The sequence below is a fragment of the Alosa sapidissima genome, chromosome 17 (assembly GCF_018492685.1).
Source record: "Alosa sapidissima isolate fAloSap1 chromosome 17, fAloSap1.pri, whole genome shotgun sequence".
In the NCBI taxonomy this organism is placed as follows: Eukaryota; Metazoa; Chordata; class Actinopteri; order Clupeiformes; family Clupeidae; genus Alosa; species Alosa sapidissima.
In genome coordinates, this window is record NC_055973.1 from 15,312,910 (window position 1) to 15,334,578 (window position 21,669).

At 40.0% G+C, this 21,669-nt stretch overlaps 1 pseudogene; it reads left to right on the top strand.

The window, feature by feature from the left end:
• Positions 1-11,430: 11,430 nt before the first annotated feature.
• LOC121688193 lies at positions 11,431-14,825 on the top strand (annotated as a pseudogene).
• The last annotated feature ends 6,844 nt before the right edge of the window (positions 14,826-21,669 follow it).

The window sequence follows — 21,669 nt, forward strand, 5'->3', positions numbered from 1 at the left end:
ATCTTTATTTTTGTCTCCTCTACAATGTAGCAATACACATGAGTATTTTGCATATCCCAGAGGTACTTGACATGTCTGTGAGATGTCCTGGAGAGGTAGACTAGATCAGAGTTTCTCAATCTTTTCAGGGCTAAAGCACCCTGAGACCAAATCAAAATGCCAATTCACCTTGGTTATGGTTACTGATTCTAAAGTAATGTTATGTCACACTAGGCTAAAACAGTTTTCTGGGCGTTCAAAACCACAGACCACAGTGCTCACATGAATGTTGACTGAGCTATTTAATTAAGAAGCTGTGTCATTAATTCATTTAAATAATTACATTACAATAATCCATTACCATAATTTACAGTTGTTGCAGGCCTATCGAATCCAAATGCATGTCCCATGAGTTAGCTAAGCTGTCATTTTCAAACAATATGGTACTTAAGTTTGTCATTGTCATGTCCTGGTGAAATATTAAATACAGGGTTCATGCAGGTTTCAGTAAGTCAAATTTAAGACCTTTTTATTAAGACATTTTAAGACCATAAAGTTTTAGCCTCCAAGCTCCGGTTTTTAATGAATAATGAGTAAAACTGAAAATGATACAAAACGGGGTCCGTGTATCATTCGTTCATTTGATATTCAATTGAGAATCAAAAACGAAAAAAAAAAAAAATTACTTGTTATTTCATTATTTGTTTATGAGTGTGATACAAACAAACAAGTAACACGTTGTTTTCCAGGCTTTTGATTTCATGGTCAGATCAAAAGTATAACGTTTAAAAAATGGCTTCAGGGCCTAAACTGATTTTGATATTTATTTGTTCCGATTTCTGTGACCAGGGGTCCGTTGCACAAAAGCAGAATTAAGACATCCGGGATAAGTTACTGAGCTGCGCTCAATGAATCCAAAACACGATCGTACAGGCTTAATTGGTTGCACAACGAGCAAGCCAGGTGAAACCAAGGGGGCAGGCGAATTCCCGGAAGTAGAAGAATCGACGTAGGCTGGAGGGACCACCTCTCTGCTAACTCCCATAGAAGTCCATTCATTCTAGGATTTTTTTGAAATACCATAACTTCATATAACATATATCCTGTGCTGATATTGTAGCTTTTGTGTAATCAACATAAACACTACAAAGGCAAAACAGACTCCACTACCTCGTCCGTAACGTTGGTTACCCGTAAGAAGAATGGTTAGCTTGATCGGTTGGAGGGAAGCTAGCTTTGACGTAATCTCTCTTTCGCGCCGTAGGGAGATAACCGTATTGTTTGGATAAGAAGCTCAGTCCACCTTACTGTCTATGACGGTAACTCGTAAGCAAAACCTAGCATACACGACCGTATGTTAAGGTAAAGCATTACACAGAGGCAACCTAATAATAATAAAAAAGTAAACCTAATTTTTTTTTTTTTTTTTTAAACGGCAGTAATTATTAAAGAGGAAATTCGATGGATTGACCGTAGGTCGGAAAAGTGGAAAGAAGATAGCTTCAAGGCTATAACTTTTTTGTTTTGTTTTAGCATGACTGTTTTTGAAGATGATCATGTATGGTAGCTTCAACATTAACACGACTTGGTGAGGATGATATTAATAATAATCCATACATAAATGTTTAACTTTGATGGCGAAGGAAATGTGAGAAGAATTTCTGTGTATCTATCATATGAGTTACAAGATTCAGTTCTATGGCTAACGTCACGAAGTTAAGTGTGAGGCTGCGCAGTACTGGGGGGACCAACTGAAAAATCGTTCTATTTGACTCAGTGCCCTCCCATTGAAAACGACGGAGTCTGTTCGTCCATTTCTTTTACTGTCTATGGGTGAAACCTATCCTGGATAAGTGCGCGCTCACGGCTCCCTCAAATAGACCCCGCCACCGATCACAGATTCACTGATTCACCATGGCAACTAGAGCGGCTTCATTGCTACGGTGTGAAGTAGGTAGATAGCCTTCTCACAACAGCAACAAACAGCAACACCTCTGTTAAGGAGAATATTGCAACTAGTTCCGCGACCACCACGCGTGAAATGGTTAAGCACTCCCGTGACGTCACATTGTCGCATATGCAGGTCGGGAATGGCGAGTATGTAAAAGTTATTTAATGATCACAAACGTTTAAATAATGACAGTGGGTCTAGGTATATGTGATAACAATGTGTAGTGGGCAGTGAAAAAATTATTGGTTTCCGTTTGTGGTGACTGCTGACTGAGATAAGGGATGAGATTAAATAGATCCTGGAATTTAGCCTGGTCTGGAGCAGGCTAGCTCCACAGAATAAATCGCCATGGTAACTAATACCATAACATATCCTGCTGCCCCCCAATCCCGCGTTTGTGCAACTGGATCACGGATAAATTGAGCCAGGATAACCAAGATATCCCGGCTTAATCCCTTATCCTAGTTTTGTGCAACGGGCCCCTGGTCTAGACCTGTCAGTGCTCAGTGTTGCCAATTAGTGACTTTGTTGCTAGATTTAATTTTGGCCATCCCTAGCGACAGAAAATATTGTCTAACTATAGCCAGGGGCGTATGGCGAGCCAAACAAATCAAAAGCCTGGCCAACACAGACACCACCCATTCAGTTGCACTTCGCGCTATTGAGTCAAGCTGCGCTAACCTAAGACCATCGTGCGCTGTCCAATGTTACAACTGCGCTATCGAGTTGGCCGACACCACCTATTCAATCTGCGCTAACATAACCAGAGACCATCGCGCGCTGTCCAACAACTGCGCTATCGAGTTGGCCCATAGACTGTATATAGTCTATGAGTTGGCCCATAGACCAGAGAGGGTTAAAGCGGAGCGAGAGGCGCAAACGTTCGACAATTTCCGCGTTCGATTATTGCAAGGGGGAGGGGGGGAAATCCCCCTTTATGCAGACCAGAGTAAACCCTCGCTGCACTAATGTCAATGGAGACTTGTGGAATTTTACCAATAAATTGGTCATTATGTCTTTCTGGATTTGTTGAGGTTTTTTTGGAAAATTTTGTCATAATCTGTAAGTGTTTGGGATTATTTCAAGCCTAAAAGTGTAATTTTTTAGTGTTCGGATTTGTAATAAAATAACCTAATATCAGACCATGCTGCTGCCAGTTACTGTCCGGTTGTTAGCATGCTAGCTAGCCTCTTAGCTAAGGTAACATTTTAAACGGAGAAGTGTAATTTCTTTGAAATGACAACTAGCTGAATAACATTACTGACATTAATTAAAGTGGATAGTTTATACTCAAGTGATTTTGCAACAGTATATTAAGTTTAAGCGAAGTCCTTCAACTAGTCACTTGTTAGCGCATAGCTGTACTATTGCCATAGCTACTCCCATCCACTTGTATAGCATTTTAAGCTAGCGTTAGCTAGCAAGCTAGCTCGGTTCACATGACTAATTAAATTATTCATATCATGTCCTAAAGAGTGATTCATTGGTATCATACACGATTATATACAATAATACTGTGAACACAATTATGTTTATTTGTTCTTATTGCTTATTAAGAGAGAAAGTTTATTTAGTGACGTAGGGTGACACTCCCACTTATGCAGACCGGAACTGTCCCGTTTTGCTCCCATAGTAACGAATTACGTTGCTCTATCTTGCTAGTAATCAAGGATCTTTGCATAGACTGTATATATAGAACACTGTAGAATGCAGCCACACTGTCCAGTTCTATATATACAGTCTATGAGTTGGCCAACACAGACACCCCCTAGTCAAGTTGCGCTAACCAGAGACCATCGCGCGCTGTCCAACAACTGCGCTATCGAGTTGGCCAACACAGACACCACCTGTCAAGTTGCGCTATAACCATCTCGCGCTGCCTAAAATATCAATAACAGGATTGCAATGTTTTCAATGTGTGTAGAAAGTAGGGGTGTAACGGTTCATGCACTCGTATTGAACCGAAACGGTACGGGCGTCAAGGTTCGGTGCATGAATTTACACGGAGAATACACGGTATAAAAATACATAAAACTCGTGTGTGGATTAATTAATGTCATGCGCAATTACTGTTAAGTAGCGAGAGTTACGGTAGTTCTTTAGCGACACCTAACTCTAATCTGTAACCTCGCCTTAGCTCTGAAGCTCTGATTGGCGCCTATGTTCTTTTTTTGTCAGGTCGTCGGTCAAGTCAGTCAGTCAGAGATAGCAGCACTAAGCGAGTGGTGGCGACCCACAAGAGTTAGAGGATCCGCTGGTCTCTTTAAGATCGCAAGTTTAGAACTTCAGTTACAGTAACGTTAGTACAGGCGAAAGAGTGGTGGATAAGATGAAACTGTGTCGGCGTTGTTCAGCAGTTGGGTATGTGAGTGGAAAAAATGCTACACATATTTGAAGCCATCACCCAGATGATGTAGGCTACCAATCACTGAAACGAGGGGTAAAAAACGTCCCCTGCGCTTCAGCAGCCTTTGGATACATATACAAATAGGGCCAAAACCTATGGCTTAAATTAAACGATTTCGTAATGACAGAAAGCTATGTAAATCGCGTGGTAATTACCTGTTGGGGTAACTTGTAACTTCTCACATGAGGAGCTGGTAGTGTTAAGTGCATAGACAGTAAAGTGACAACGCTAACCAGGCTAATAAACAAACCATGCTACGGTGAATTAACGTCAAAGGGCAAAGTCACGTGACTTCTAGTTGTAGTCTGTTTATGAAATGAAAGGAGCAATTTCGTTTTTAAAAAAAAGGCAAAATAGTGTGATATTTTCACAGTTAGTAGGCTAGATTATTACTTTACACACAATGAAAAATATTGAGGCAAATTGTAGACCCTTCCATATACAACTTAACACAGATGCGAAGGTCTTGCTTAAGTGGATTTTTAAAAATAATTTTTCTATGTAATTTCAGAAATAAGAGATGCTGTAGGCCTATTTTCAGTTTTATAGCTGATTGTTTTATTTTGTTTACAAGTTACAGATGGAGTCTGGGTACTTATTGTACTGTTTAGCCTACATCTTACACACTTCAGGCTGTTGCAGATAGCTCAGGGAAGAGACTGTATGACACTAGGTGGTACAGCCTGAGAAATGTACAAAAAAAAATGCTTTCTGCATTTTTGTTTTGCTTTTCCCTCCATTGTACCAAACTCGTACCGAACCGTGATGTCCGAACCGAGGTATGAACCGAACCGTGACTTCTGTGTACCGTTACACCCCTAGTAGAAAGTCACATGCTATTCCCATCAAACTGATCACGACTCAGATACTTATTTGAACATGGGATTATTGGGAGATTACTGAAATTATACGGTATTATTATCAATGAAAACAAGCACACGGTCAACTTCCGTACAACTCGTTACCATGGAAGCAGAAATAGAACTTATGGGCTGTTAGCTGTCACTCACTGTCACTCTCGAAGTTAGTTGGTGAACGTTATTAGGTAATAAGCTATTCATTAGAATATACTGTATATTAGACATGTCAGGGGGGATGGCACGACGAGTAATCGAGAGTATACTTAACAACAATGACATATTAATGTCATTAGACACAGCCTTATCCTCGCCGTCATCTTTTACCCCACCACAACCACCACGATCACCATCAGCAGCAAGTTCTACAACTCCTCAGATATGCGTGGACGAAGTACGCCAGATCTTCCAGCGAGGAGCACCAAGATTTCAGTTTGCCAGGAATTTTTCCTGCGAAGCCTCAGCTGGCGCTGTAAACTCCCGTAGAAGGTAAGTCCATTATTTTCTATGAAGTGACTGCTATGAAGTCTGATAGCCGGCATAGCCTACATTTTAACGTTAGTGGGACTGTCATATAATAAATGACCTGTAGGTGTCAATGTAGGCTTAAGGTTAACGTTAAAAATGTAGCAGCAGGCTAGATAGTGTGTAACTAAATTATATTCCGGTGCACAGTAGGCTAAATGTCCTTGTATGTTAATGCTGAAAGTGTTCAATAAACAGTAAATCTTCACTCCCTTGTCCGGACATCAGCCTTTTAGTGACATCACATAAGCGTATTGCTCGAGCTAGCTCAAAGTTTTGAATCACACTGAAAAAGACATATGAAAAAGACCAGTAACCAATGTTAATCTGAAGCTAGTAGCTGCTAGCGAAGCAGTGTCGCTAGTCTTGAATAACACATATATATACATTATAGATATGAATGATCAGTTGCTATATTTACTTTTTTTGTATCTTTCAACATGTCTACGGAAGACGTGTCAGAAGTGATGGAGCATCAACATTTCTAAGAGAAGTGTGCTTGCTGCCATCACCTGGCCATGGCACAGTGCCAAGGGGACAGCTGAGGCTTCAACTAAGTCAGAATGGCCATATCCTCTCCGGGGTCAATTTCAAGAAAGACTGATGAGGCACAGGTGTTGGCGCATATCCGACATCTTTTTCGGACAAAAATTACCGAATATACACAGTACGTTTTTATTTCCATCTTGACTTGGGAAGTAACTCGGTAATGTAACGCGATTGAAAAGGCTACTCTAAAGAAACGGGCAGTTAGTTACTTCTGTTCAACTCTGATCAGAACTTCAATGACCTCACCCCTCGGACACCTCCCCCCAATCACAAACCCATCAAAAATGATCGACACGTTCTTTGACATGGGACGGAGCGGGAGACACACAAACACTCGCGCACACACATTTACATTCACACACCCGCGCGCTCAGACCGCGAAAAACAGGGGGTCGCCTCGCAAGCAGACGTTACAATTACATTCTAAATGGAAGCTGTGTGAACCATAGACTGTTCTATATATACAGTCTATGGTGTGAACCAGTTCCCAGATCCCCAAAAATGTCATGTTGCGCTCTTGAGTGCCAAAACAGGAGAGAAGAGCAACTCAGCCTACGCTAACATTACCGTTTTTAGCGTGTAGTTGCTACAAAAGTGTAATCGTTTAGAAGATTTGGGATTACTCCTTTTGTCCTGTTTCCCCCCACTGTAGCCTACCTGGTTAATAAACCACCACAACTGCATATTGTTGCCCTGTTGCTGGCCAGAACACATCCCTCCGTTTACCCCATACACAGCCTAGCAAAACTGAACGGGAGTTTCTAGTTCTGCATAGGCTACACCGCCATTAACCCTCTATTGCATGATTTTTTTTTTTAACATGATAAAAATGTGTTGATGTGTTTTTATGACTTCAGATTGCTCAAATAATGCAAAAAAATTATAAGGGGGGGGGGGGGGGGGGGGCTAGTTGGTAATTTGTTGCCATATGGCACCAATGCACGTTCGTGGAAAGTGCCTTAAAATCCATTATTTCTTTAAAAACATGCTTTTATTAAAGAAAATACTGAACAATTTCAACTTACTTTTGTTAAAATGTATAGAATAACTTGTTTTACAATCAAATGTATTTAGTTTTCATTGTAGTTTACAAAGAATATTAATAATAACACTGTAATAAGGCATTTATATACCCCTGAAACAACACACACATACACAATTTATTCGATTGAAAAACACTTCAACTCCAGTTTAACATCACTAAATCCTAAAATATTTGATATTCACAAAAAAATCTTATTTGGTCATCAGTAACCACATTTTTAAAAATCCACATTTCAGATTGATTTCATCGCTGATGAAAGGCAATGAAGCAGTTGCGCTCCTGGGTGATGCAGAGAAAAACTTCACATTTTGAGCACTTGTTTCTCACTATGCCTTTGCATCCTGGCATCTTGCACCTTCCTTTGTCAGCTGCATGCAAGGGCCAGTGGTCTGTGCTGTCCCTTCTGACAGGATCTGGGGGCACAAAGCTGTTGCGCCCTCGCTTCTTTTCCAAGACCACAGCTTGGGCAGGTCTCCCCTTTCTCTTGTAGACCTTTTTCCTTTCCAGGCACAGGCAGGAGGCTACCTGTATCTTGAACTCCAACAGTGGAAGTTCCTCACTTCCTGGCATCAGAGATTGGACGTCACGGCGATAAAGCAGCCATGCCTGCACCAAGGTCAGATCCAGCGAATGAAAAAAGATGCGATGGTACCACTTTTTGGACCTTATCTTGATTCAGTAGAGGGCTATTAGGGAGTCCAAAAGATCAACTCCCCCCATGCTCTTATTGTAAACTCCCACAATGTTGGGACGCTTCACACGTACAGTTTCCTTCCTTTTCTTGTCCCACCTTTGGACTTCCGATGTAGGGTTGGCTGACACAAAGGTGCTCAAGAGAGTCACAGCACGGTTGTCAAACCACTTGACAGCCCACAGGTTAACGCCATTGTGAGTAGTCATCTTTTCCTGGAAAGTACCCCTTCCTTTGGCTTTCATGATTTTGTCATCCATGAAAGAGCACCCTGCCAGCCTTGACTGTTACACCGTGCCCACACTGTGGATCTTTTTTTTCTCCAGAAAAATCTGAAGGTCTACACCACAAAACCAGTTGTCAAAGAACATCTTGTGGGAGATGTTTTCAGGGATGATGGAGGCAAGTTGCAAAACAATGTTCCCACTGGCACCAATGTTTGGGAATCCTTGTTGTGCTAGGATTGGGCCGGAGTGGACATCAAAATTGTACACAATGCCATGTTGATCAGCAAGAATGAACAGTTTGTAGCCCCAGCGCTTTGGCTTCATGCGTATGTAGTGTTTTAATGAACTCTTTCCCTTGAAGGGCACCATCTGCTCGTCCACGCAGAGTAGTTCATCCATGGGAATGGTACTGAAGCGCTCTCTCAGGTAGTTTAGGAGAGGCCTGACTTTGAAAAGCTTGTCTTCCCCTGGCACCTGGTTGTCATTGTTAGCAAAGTGGAGATTCCGCTTGATGCTTTCCCAGCGATTTACCGTCATGGTGCTAGCTACTGCTTCTACCCTTGTTTGAGGGCTCCAGTACAGCCTGGTTAGACATGTAGAAGCACACCCCAATGAACTGCTCCATTTCATCCATGCTCAAGTTAAGGGGTTTGGTTATGTCGCTCTGTAAAGCATAAAGATTGCTTTGCCTTACAATGTCTTCAATTATTTCCCTATGGAAGAGGGAGCGAAAGTAATCCACTGGCTCTAATATTTCCTCTGATACTGGGAGAGAGCCTTTCCAGGATGGCACTGGGGGAATTGTGCGATTTGAGTGCCAGTGGAGGTTTTTTGCTTTCTGGAAATCTTCAAAATCATTCATCACTGGCTCACCTGGGGATTTTTCAAATAAGAGCAGGTAAGTAACCATAATTGAAGTAAGTAACTGGAAAGCTACTCAAAACTCTCCCACATCTGCGTTCTCTCTCTCTCTCTCTCCCACACACACACACACACTCACACACCCTTGACTAAGTAACTATCTAACACCTTTACCTGCTTCCTCTGTTTCTGCCTCTGGTTCTGTGTCTGCCTCTGATTCTGTATCTGTGCCTGAATCAGACTCTGACCTTTCACTGCCCTCATCAAGGTTGACGTCGATATCGTTCTCCTCATCGCTGGTCACTAGCTCATCCTCACTTTCCTCTCTTGGCAGAGCTAAGTCTGCCCTTTTCCCTTTCCTACCATAGAATATGCTGGCTTGCATGTTCTAAGGATGAAAATCAACAGATTCAAGCTGACTGGAGGTACAATATAAGCTGAATACACTGACTACACTTATAAATATTGAAATCTATGGCCATTGAAAAAATGTGTCTAAAACATTTCTAATACATAACCTTCCATTAGCAAAAACTAATTTATTTAGCGAGCAGTTAATATATTTTCCATAACTCAAATAATATATTAATAAAAAAAAAATGCTGGAACAGCATAATATAACTAAATTGAATATGTTTTCCTTTTGAAATGTTATTAGTAATAGAAAACATGGTGTCAGAGTAGCCCAGTGCTATGTAAGTCAATGGGAGCCCATTAGGATGAATGGACAGAATTAACTTCAATATTCGCATGATGTTGCCATATGGCAACAAATTAATTTTAGCCTTTTACAGAAAAAATATAATTACTAAACTGGTTTAAATGATGAAAATGTAAAGTTTACTTACCCCAGATAACAGTTGGATTTTTATTTTGGCAGAAATTCTTCTTAAATTCTAAAAAAAAACAAATTTGGCTGACACTGTGACGTGACCTCCACAGTGTGGCACGTGTGGAAAAGGGGTCGGTAAACAGGATATCCTGTTTATGTGATGTCATCAAACTTAAGAAATTTCAAAATTAAAGACCCATTTTCTCAACTAAAGAGAAAAGACTGGATTTTATGTTGTTGTTCATTTAAAAAAAACTGAGAAAAAGAAATTGTTGCCATATGGCAACACCATGCAATAGAGGGTTAAGCCTACAGGAGAAAGCGTTGCTACCACGCATCATGTTAGCCGAAAAAAATTATAAACACACAAGGCAATCGCATTATATAGGCTACTGTAATAACAAGTTATCGCATAGGTAGGAATATAACCAAAAATAAAAGAAACCATAGCCTAACCCTGCCACGGCGGGCTAACAGATTTGAAACAGCATAGCCTACCTTGACGGTTATTGACAAGGTTGAATGTTCTTATCATAATCCATAGTGTCTGTTAGTCTTCTCTGTAGTTCCCCAGGTGTGTTTTGAAATAAACGATAGGTCTTTAGCCATAGTTTAACTTCACAAATGCCACAGAGAGGTTATACGAAACAGACGTTATTTTCCTTGCTTGGGCCATCTTCACGAAGACGCATTTGAGAACTTTTTCTCACGATGTGGTCTTTCAATGTGTGACGTAGTTTGTCATCACATGTCATCAAAACCACTGAATTAGTCTTTGCAATATTTCAAAATAAAAGTGTTTTGTGTAGCGCTTTCAATGAACCCTATTCACTAAGGACCTGATGCACTGATAACATATGCCTACTCGATGTATGTGGAGTCAAAGTAAAGGCCACACTTAAAATACAGTATTTGGAGAATATCTCCCAAAGAGGTGAAGGACGTCCCACCTTCCTCCATACCACACACAATATAATAATAATAAAAAAATTCCTTTACAGAATAGAGATTGTGAAGGCCGTATGCACTACACTGGTGAGGCCCACCCTTGAGGATGGGAAAGTTTTGGATGGCCAGATGGTATGCTTCCTATTTAAAGGTCCAGTATGTAGGAAATAATGGAAAATAAACTGTAACCATTCCAAAAATGATCACCATATGTTGTCAGAGAGTGAGGAAACACGATGAATTGAAGTAATGGCTTATTTGACAACATTACTCTAACCCGTGAAACCCTGTAAAACCCATGAAAAAAAATCAGTTACGGGGCGGAATCTCTTGGAATTTTCGTTTATGTTTTGAACGATTAATTCTAGAATAGCGTATTAATAATGGGCTAGCGCGTCCTCCTATTTGGGTTGCCAAATTAGCAAAGGCCAACTGTCAACAGCTGTCAGTTGTAGTCATGAACGCCTACAAGAGGCAGGCAAATTTCCAAAATTAAAACAAGAAACAAATTAAGTGGACATCGGAGGAGCTTCCTGAGATGGTGACGTCTTCGTCAAACGAAGAATATCAAGTCTGACGCAGAGCTGGCCATATTTCTCCACAACAGGTAGCCTATGCTAAACTTCATCTGCATCGCTAAATTCATATGTTACGTTGGTTAGAGAGGTATTTTTTGTTTTCACTGTTTCCGTAATGTGTAGCTGGGTCATGGTTGGAGAAACGTTAAAGCAGCTGCAGGTCAACTAATGTTAGCTAAGTCTTCATTACATCTGGCAACCCAGAAGAGGCTCGCGTCTGGTAGTCTTGAGAACGTTCACCAGTGTTTTGATTTTGGCCAACAGAACGTTCGGTAACAATCCTACAAATCGCACCTTTAAGGACAGGACCATCTATGTTCGTCCAACCACATCCATCCAGTCCGTCCAACCGGTATGACAACATAAAGCATCTGCATAATCCCAACATTTATGTAATTTACAATAATAACTAGTAACAACAATAACCACAACTGTATTGCTAGAAGATTATTGTATTTTATTGTATTGCATTTATAATCTGTATTATCCTCCTGAGAACCTGCGTGACTATCCAGACAAATAGAATATATTTTCATTGTTACTCTACTTTGTTCTTCTTTTAAGGAGGAAAGTAATGACTCAGGAGACAGCTGTTCTGCTGTCTTTGAGGAAGACAGCATTGAGCCTGTATACCCTACTAAGTCAGTAGGCCAGTGATCCTTCCCACAATACGGATGCAACTACCACCCATTCTTTGATGGTTATTGCCCAGCCATCAACAAGCATGCATGACACCGATTACACCTCATACATTGACATTTTGTCAAGTGGGACAGAAAGCGAGGATGAGGATCTTACTGCTGCAATACTCGACAGCATAGAGGACCAAGTGTGGGTGTCTATAAAAACTTGATAATGATAATATTTTGTAATAGGGATGGTATAGCTGGGTCATAATACAATATTACTGCTCTTTGCATTACAGTTGCTCCTAGTTTTTTCTTTTCAGAAAAGGCAATTCATCTGAAGGGGAAGACCTTAAGGAGACGATTCCCATAAAGGAAATCCTAACAGAGTTGGCTGAAACCATTTTGACCAATAACACATGCCGGTTCAACATCAACCGTGCCTCTGTGTTAGACGGAGCTGTCCGAGGATTGTCCGAGGAACGACAAATGTACAACCCCTATCACCGGATCATGGTCAAATTTTCCGATGACAGGGGCATGGCCGAAGAGGCTGTGGACCTTGGTGGGCCTAGGAGGGAATTTTTACGGCTGCTTATGAAAGCCCTTCAGCAGTCGGAGATGTTTGAAGGAAGTGAGGGGAACCTGAACCTGGCACTAAACGCAACAGGTACATTTTTAAAAAAATAAGCACTTATGTACTGTACATTAGAACTTTGCATCCACCCTTATCTTATTTTGTTTTGTTATTTTTTCCAGCTCTTAGGGAAGACAGGTACTTTGTAGCTGGAAGGGCTGTTGCTGTGTGCCTGGTCCATGGTGGACCTCCACCAAATTTCTTGTCGAACACACTGTTTGAAAGCATTGTCAAGGGCCCTGATAGGTGCAAACCTGTGTTGGAGGATATAGCTGATTTTGAGCTACGGGAAAAATTGAAAAGGGTTAGTTTACACTGTAATTTCTCCATTTATTTGTGTTATTCAACTTATTTAGTTTGGCGCCAACATATCAGCATCCTCTACTTGTAAATGTGTATGTGTGTATATGAGTAAGTAACTCGTTTAACCAAGTCTTTCAGGTTTCAGAGTCCGAAACCCTGGAGGACCTCAAAAATGCCACAGGACCCCTACAGGACTACCTTGCCAATGCAGGTTGTCTGAGACAGCTGACAAACATGTCACACAAGGAAAGGCTGGTGGAGGATGTTCTGCTCTTCCAAGTCGTAAATAGAGTCCGTGCACCATTTGAAAGGTGTGTTGTGACTATAGGGAAATGTGCAGGGTTTTTTTCTTTGGAAGGACTACTTCTACTGTACTTCAAGTTTCAACATTCTCACAAATCAAGTTATTATTATTTCATCACAGAAAACACTCACTTTACTCCGTCCTTTAGAGTGAGCCTTGCTTGAAGTAATCTAACATGGCTAACTGGATATGAGCCTGTGTGGTGATAGCAATGCTCATGTTGAGTGATGTTGGTGAGAAAACATAATCTTTGTATGGTTCTGGTTTTCAGATTCCGAGATGGACTGAAGACCTTGGGCATACTTTCGAAGATACAAGAACATCCACAAGCATTCCATCCCATCCTTTGCCACCAACCTGTTCATTTACCTGCGGACAAGTTGGATGACTTGTTTGAAATCCAATGGTCAGTGGAAGGAAGCAACAGACTAAATGTAGAGTGTCAAATTGTGACCTTTTGGAGGGATTTCCTACAGGATACTGAAGGTAAACATGTGTTCACTATGTATTCACTATGGCACATGTAGGAAAATATGGGGGATCACAGATATTTGAATAAAATTGCAATGGTCCATTACAGTTACAATTGTGACGCCCCAGCTCTACTGTGGTACTTTTTTGCACTACACATCCACATGCTGACCTACACGACAGTTTGCTTTGCCTTACATATGCTGACTTTGTAAATATCTCATTTAACAAATATACTTTTGCTTAAAATACACTTTGGTGTGGTCTCCACTTGTCGTGCTCACCCCGAGCCAAGTGGTTACAACACAATCAGTGAACACCATTCATCGTGTTTTCTATTCTTATGTGTGTGTAAGCATTTTATTTGTCAAGTCTATAATGTTTGTAATAATTACTCTGTGTTATCTTATGTTATCTTATGCCTGTGTTTCTAGAGGAAGGACCAAAGAAGTTGGGAGACATCCTTGTTTTTGCTACAGGAAGCAATGATGTGCCTCCAGTTGGATTTTCTCCCAGTCCTTCTAATTTCTGCACGATGGGAATGGGCGGTTCCCTATAGCAAATACTTGCATTAACTGCTTACGACTATTCACAACACATACACTGACTTCAAAACCAACATGGAGTTTGCCTTCAGAAATACACAAGGGTTTGGCATGGAATAAGTGCCGTTGTAATAATTTGTATTAAATCAGACAATGTTCTTAACTTTGTATTTTGATGATTTTTATATGATGGATTTTTTTTCCTCTCGATTTGATGCACAGCACCACATTACTCTGTTTAATATGTTAAATGTTTAGTAACTTTTACACCGATGTTCTCCTTCCCCCATGTTAAATTATTTTCTAGATGGAGTGTAAAATAGTCCCTGCCTTGTTTTATATATTTTGTTGTATTATGTCGAAAGATAATGCGCTTTCTTAGTTCCAGCTGCATCAGTTTTGGCTTATCTGTACGTAGCTTTTGCCCTGACCTTGGACACACCTGACAGTGGCAAATAATTCAGTTCATGAATTAAACATATAACATAAAACAAACTTAAGTGTCTGATGCTATCTATTTTGCTTATTTGATGATTCAATTACAGTAAAGGTGCAGTCTCAATCCTAAACAAGTGTGATTTCCTGCACAATCGCTGATGTTAATGCATGACATATGTTTTAACTTTAACATTATAGAGTGCTTATGTTACAGATCAACTACTATTTCAGTCACAGTAATCAAAATACAAATCCTTCCATATTCATACTATTTCACTCAAAAGGTGAGACTGACAGTTTAACACACTGCAAAACAAATTTTATTTATTATTTTTGATTTCTCCTCCATCTACCCATGTCCTTGATTGCCTAGCCTTCTGCCTCCAACACACATCCCCAACATACTTACAGCACACTGTCCCCCCCCCCCCCCCCAATACACAGCACATTGTCTCATGAGGAAGCTTCTCCAACACACATATTGCACACTGCCCTCTCCCCACATACACAGCACACTATCCCATCTCCCCTGTCATCCCCCCAACACACACACCAAGACCCCTGGCAGTTGGGCTAGCCCCTTGAGCCGTGGATCTGCCCAAGGTTTCTTCCTTGGTAAGGGAGTTTTTCCTTGCCCCTGTTGCTCTTGGGTGCTCCTTGTTGGTAAAAGAATGTTATAGTAACTACACAATACATGTTGGAATCATTGAATTGCTAACATGACTGGCATTATGTTCCCTTTGTGTACTCCATGAAGTTAATGCTTACGATGATATGTAACTAACCATAGATGGTTGGGGCCTCTGACACTGTAGACCGTTCTCCTAATGGCACGTCGCCGTCGCAACATTGTACCTATTGGGTCAACTGCACTTAGTCTTTCCCGCACTCTCCACCTTTGTATGGAAAGACCCCTTGCCATTATACTTCCTTGTTTACAAAAAAGGGGGAAAACCACATAAATGGGTCATTCTTATTCTCATATATATATATATATATATTCAATAAATATAGACTGAGATGATAATACAATTTTAAAATGCCTGGTCCTGAAAATTGTCCTGTCCCTTTGTACATGGTAGCTGAGACAATTCTTTCTTAAATCAAATGTTATATACATTTAACTTTTAGGCCTACACCACATACATTTACACCACTTCCTTAGGTGATACCATTCGCTCCCATGGATTTGACTATCACTGTTATGCAGACGACACTCAACTTTACCTGTCTTTCCCACCTGATGACTCTAGTGTTTCCCACCGGATTTCTGCATGCCTTAAGGATATTTCAGCCTGGATGAAAGATCGGCACCTTCAGCTTAATCTCTCAAAAACAGAGTTTTTGGTGTTTCCAGCTAAAACAGCTATTCCCCAACAGATTAACATCCAGCTTGACTCAACTTCACTGACCCCAACTAGATCGGCACGAAACTTGGGCGTTGTAATTGATGACAGACTTAACTTCTCTGAGCATATAGCTTCTATTGCAAAATCATGTCGGTTTATGCTTTACAACATTAGGAAGATCAGACCTTATCTGACACAAGATTCCACACAACTTCTTGTTCAGACCATGGGCATCTCTAAGCTGGACTATTGTAATTAACTATTAGCTGGCTTACCCGCTTGTGTAACAAGATCATTACAGCTGATTCAAAATGCTGGAGCACGCCTGGTCTTCAATCAGCCAAAGAGGACACATATAACTCCTCTCCTAGTTACTCTCCATTGGCTCCCTATAGTAGCCAGAATTAAATTTAAATATCTCACTTTGGCCTATAGGACACTAACTAGATCTGCTCCTAGTTATTTTAATTCAATAATCAAGCCTTACATCCCCAACCGCCCACTGCGGTCTTCTGGTGAGCGTATGTTGTGTCGACCAGTCATGAAAACTGGGTCTAATTCCAGACTCTCTTCTTCAGTGGTTCCATGTTGGTGGAATGAACTGCCCAGTGCTCTCCGTTCCTGTGGTAGTTTTGGGTCGTTTAAGAGGGGTCTAAAGACATTCCTATTCAACATATACTTAGTTGTTTAAGTGCTTATGTGTTATGGTTTATATAATGTTGTTTTATTTTAATTGGGCTGTTAATTAATTTGACATTATTGTTTATTATTGATATTCTCCTTAATGTAGTCTTAGCATGTCATTGTTTTTATATTATTGATTGAATTGACATTATTGTTTTATTATTGCCTTTCCCCTTTTTTACATTGCTTTTTATTAGGCTATTGCTTGAATTGATATTATTGTGTACTACAACTATTCTCCTTACTAAATTTGACCTACATTTTAATCTGTTCCCTGTTCAATTTTAAATATTATTATGTTGTTTTGTATTTATGTGTCGCTTTGGACAAAGGCGTCTGCTAAATCCATAACCATAACCATAACCATAACCATAACATAAAAACAATAGAACATTGAAATGGTGAAAAGTTCATTATTAATGTAGCCTACTGTTGAATTTAACTATTGAATTGTTGTTATTTATGTCGCTTTAGACAAAAGTAACCATAAGCATAGGCCTAATATAAAATCATGTTTTGATAGATAGATAGATAGATAGATAGATAGATAGATAGATAGATAGATAATTTCTTGAATTTCCCCTGGGGATACATAAAGTATCTATCTATTGTTTGCCAAGGGGAAATTCACGTGTAGTTTTGCCCTACAAAACTACGTCATTGGTGTTATGCTCTACACAAACCACTTTTATTTTGAAATATTGCAGACACTAATTAAGTGGTTTTGATGGTGACAAATTACGTCACACATTGAAAGACCATATCGTGAGAAAAAGTTCTCAAATGCGTCTTCGTGAAGATGGCCCAAGCAAGGAAAATAACGTCTGTTTCGTATAACCTCTCTGTGGCATTTGTGAAGTTAAACTATGGCTAAAGACCTATCGTTTACTTCAAAACACACCTGGGGAACTACAGACAAGACTAACAGACACTATGGATTATGATATGAACATTCAACCTTGTCAATAACCGTCAAGGTAGGCCATGCTGTTTCAAATCTGTTAGCCCGCCGTGGCAGGGTTGATACGGTTTCTATGCGAGGGAGGTCTAGATAGTGACAGACGGGAGTCCTTTTACTTTTTTGGTTGTATTCCTACATGTGCAATACCAATTGTTGTTACCTATGCAGTGTTGGTGGTTTATCTGTGATCTGGGAACTTGCTCACACAAACGTTATGCTTTTCATGTAGCTTTGTGCAACCAGCGATTTAGAATGTTTACGACGTCTTCTGCAAATCGGCCCATTTAACCGAGGACAATGGGTGCAAAACATTGTCAGATTTACCTTGCACAAGTCTAGCCCCAGCATTTGCAGTGGAAGCGATAATTTCCCGGATGGTGTCAAGGTCGCTATTGGAAATGGAGTGAAAGCTCTGTAGGCCCAATTCACGTCTTCTTCGGAAAAGGGTTGCAACGCTGATGCCCAAGCAGTCAGCAATTGAGGCCCATGACATGCCACTCTCTCTAAACTGGGATATCTGGTCACCAGAGCCATATAAAGGTAGAGTTGCGACAACTCCATTGACGCTAATGTTCCATTTTTTTTCAACAATGGCGGCTAATGGAAGCCTCAAATAGTTCCCAAAAGTTAACAATTTATAATAGCAGCAGTGCAGTTACAGACTGTTTGTAGCCAACATTTCAGACTCAGATTTACATTATTGGCTCATCCGAATAATAATAATAATAATAATAATAACAATAACAGTAACAACAGTAGGCTAATAGTAGTAAAGTAATAGTATTAATAACCTAATTATAATAATAAACTATTTATGTATCGACTATGACAGCTTTTCTGCTGCTCAGTTTTTATCAGTTCCTTATCAAATAAATTAAAAGAGGCTAAAGCCCAATAAATGGGCCACACATAATAACCTAATATAAGATAAACCTTGCCTATACCATTTCAATTAGGCAGCACTAGGCAACACCACGAACTAGCTGTCATTAAGTTTTTGCGTTTGTAGCCTACAACTTTTATGACGTGACGTGTCTTGGGCATTTAGCTTTACCATCATGTCAACATAGTTGTAACGTTATGCGCAATGCCCATCTAGGCTATGGATTTAAGTGGTTTAATTTTAAAAAGGGCAGCAAAAGTGGGATAAAGTGCAACTGCTTCCCCAAAACAATTCCTCCATAACTGTGGATTTAATCGTTTGATATGTGGATAACCTTCAGTGGAGTAAACACATAAAAGGTAAGATTAAAGCTAGCTGGTTTGGTTAAATATGGCGAAGCATATTTACAGCCAACTTTGTACTTGCAGCAGTGAAACTGAGTTTGTTGTTAACATTGTTGGTAACGTAAACGTTTCCTCAGTTAGGAGCAGGACTGTTTTTGTTTTTTTTTTGCATTAATTTTCATTGGCAAAAGCTAGCCTAATATGCATGAGAGAACCTAGATTTGAGGGAGCTGCAGCTGTTAGCATCAGCACGGTCATATTAACACAGCAGGGCACACTAGCCCAGTGATGAAGGATCGTGTAAAATCCCCATCCCCAGGCCACAGTCTGAATCTCAAGCTCTTTAGCCTAGCATCTTAATGCTGTTCACAGCACGGTGAATGACAAACGATGACAAAATGCTGTTCATGTTTGTGAGTTCATAGCCTGGTTATTTATCGAAGGACTTACATGTCACGTTTTATATTTTATTATGATCACTCGCATTACCATGGGGTTACTAAATAGGTAGGCCTAATGCTACGGTTAACTTAGAATGCCCACCATTACACTGGAGATGTAAAAAAACGTTTAAACTTTTTTTTATTCTCCCGCGACGATATAGGCTTGGCTAGGTAATTCACTCATTAGCTCAGATCAGTGACTACCAGAGGAAACGCGGGGTAGAAAACTCAAACAACTGTTTAGACTAGCTGTGTTACAGTTTCTCGTTGCAAAATCAAAATTTCACAGGAGCTCCATACGCTTTTGTAGGCTACACGCAGTCTCAAAAACACTGTTTACAGCTTTTCGAGTCACTGTACGAGGTCATTTATTTTGTATAGCGATAATTTAGATACACTTATGGGGTGGGTGCAATTGCGTTTTCTAAAGAATCTCCTGTCTTGATTTTGTACAGAAAAATATCAAGTGACACATACGTAAAAGGACGGAAAAAAGGTCACCTTATATAGCAGGCTAAGATAAGGTCTGGAATTTAATTTAATATTGTTGTAATGGTAGGATAACTACATAGTTTACACAATAATTACACTGTGTTATAAATATTGTATATCAATGCATTTATTGACTGTCAATTACCCAAAATCGTGGCTCGTCTATCATTGAACAGTAGCCTATTTAATGCATTCTAATCCATTGTCAATCACTTCCGGGAACTATTTGAAGTTTACATGAACCACGTGACCTTAACGAATTTTGAACACCCATTGTCGCAACTCTACCTTTATATGGCTCTGCTGGTCACTAGAAAGTCGATACCTGGAATTTAAAGGTGCGATTTGTAGGATTGTTACCGAACGTTCTGTTGGCCAAAATCAAAACACTACAACTGGCACACTGCCCACCAAAGATTCTAGAACAGAGCAAGATAGATCAGTTACGTCATAGGCATGAAGTACGCTCTGAGCCCGATAAACTCGGTAAAGAACTGCAAGACTCGGTAAAGAACTGCAAGAACTGACAGTGTGAAAGGCCTGATTTATCTTTTTCCAAGTTTACACTGAATAAGGATAGGTAAATAGGCCTATTATTTAGACAAAAGTAGCTATTGCACTGGTAAATAGATCACATAAATTCCCAATGAGAGACTATAGCCTACTGATAAGCTAGCTAGCAGGCAAACTAATTTAGCTAACGTTATATCAGAGAGGGTTCAAGCGGAGCGAGAGGCGCAAACGTTCGACAATATCCGCGTTCGATTATTGCAAGGGGGAGGGGGGGAAATCCCCCTTTATGCAGACCAGAGTAAGCCCTTGCTGCACTAATGTCAATGGAGACTTGTGGAATTTTACCAATAAATTGGTCATTTTGTCTTTCTGGATTTGTTGAGGGTTTTTTGGAAAATTGTGTCATAATCTGTAAGTGTTTGGGATCATTTCAAGCCTAATAGTGTAATTTTTTAGTGTTCGGATTTGTAATAAAATAACTTAATATTAGACCATGCTGCTGCCAGTTACTGTCCGGTTGTTATCATGCTAGCTAGCCTCTTAGCTAAGGTAACATTTTAAACGGAGAAGTGTAATTTCTTTGAAATGACAACTAGCTGAATAACACTACTGACATTAGTTAAAGTGGATAGTTTATACTCAAGCGAATTTGCAACAGTATATTAAGTTTAAGCGAAGTCCTTCAACTACTAGTCACTTGTTAGCGCATAGCTGTATTGCCATAGCTACTACCATCCACTTGTATAGCATTTTAAGCTAGCGTTAGCTAGCTAGCTAGCTCGGTTCACATGACTAATTAAATTATTCATATCATGTCCTTAAAAATGATTCATTGGTATCATACATGATTATGGACAATAATACTGTGAACACAATTATGTTTATCTGTTGTTATTGCTTATTAAGAGAGAAAGTTTATTTAGTGACGTAGGGTGACACTCTCACTTATGCAGACCGGAACTGTCCCGTTTTGCTCCCATAGTAACGAATTACGTTGCTCTATCTTGCTAGTAATCAAGGATCTTTGGTTATATTATCACCATTGTTCTTTTTTCTACCTGTAGGCTATACGTTAACCCTTTGTTCACGGCCTGCTTAAACACAGAGCATAGGCATAGGCTATTATTATCAATCACTAATAAGGTCAAGATTTCACTCAAGCGTCTGATGTAACTTAAATAAATGCAAATAGTTGGCCTAAGCTAAACACAACCGTGCTTGACACA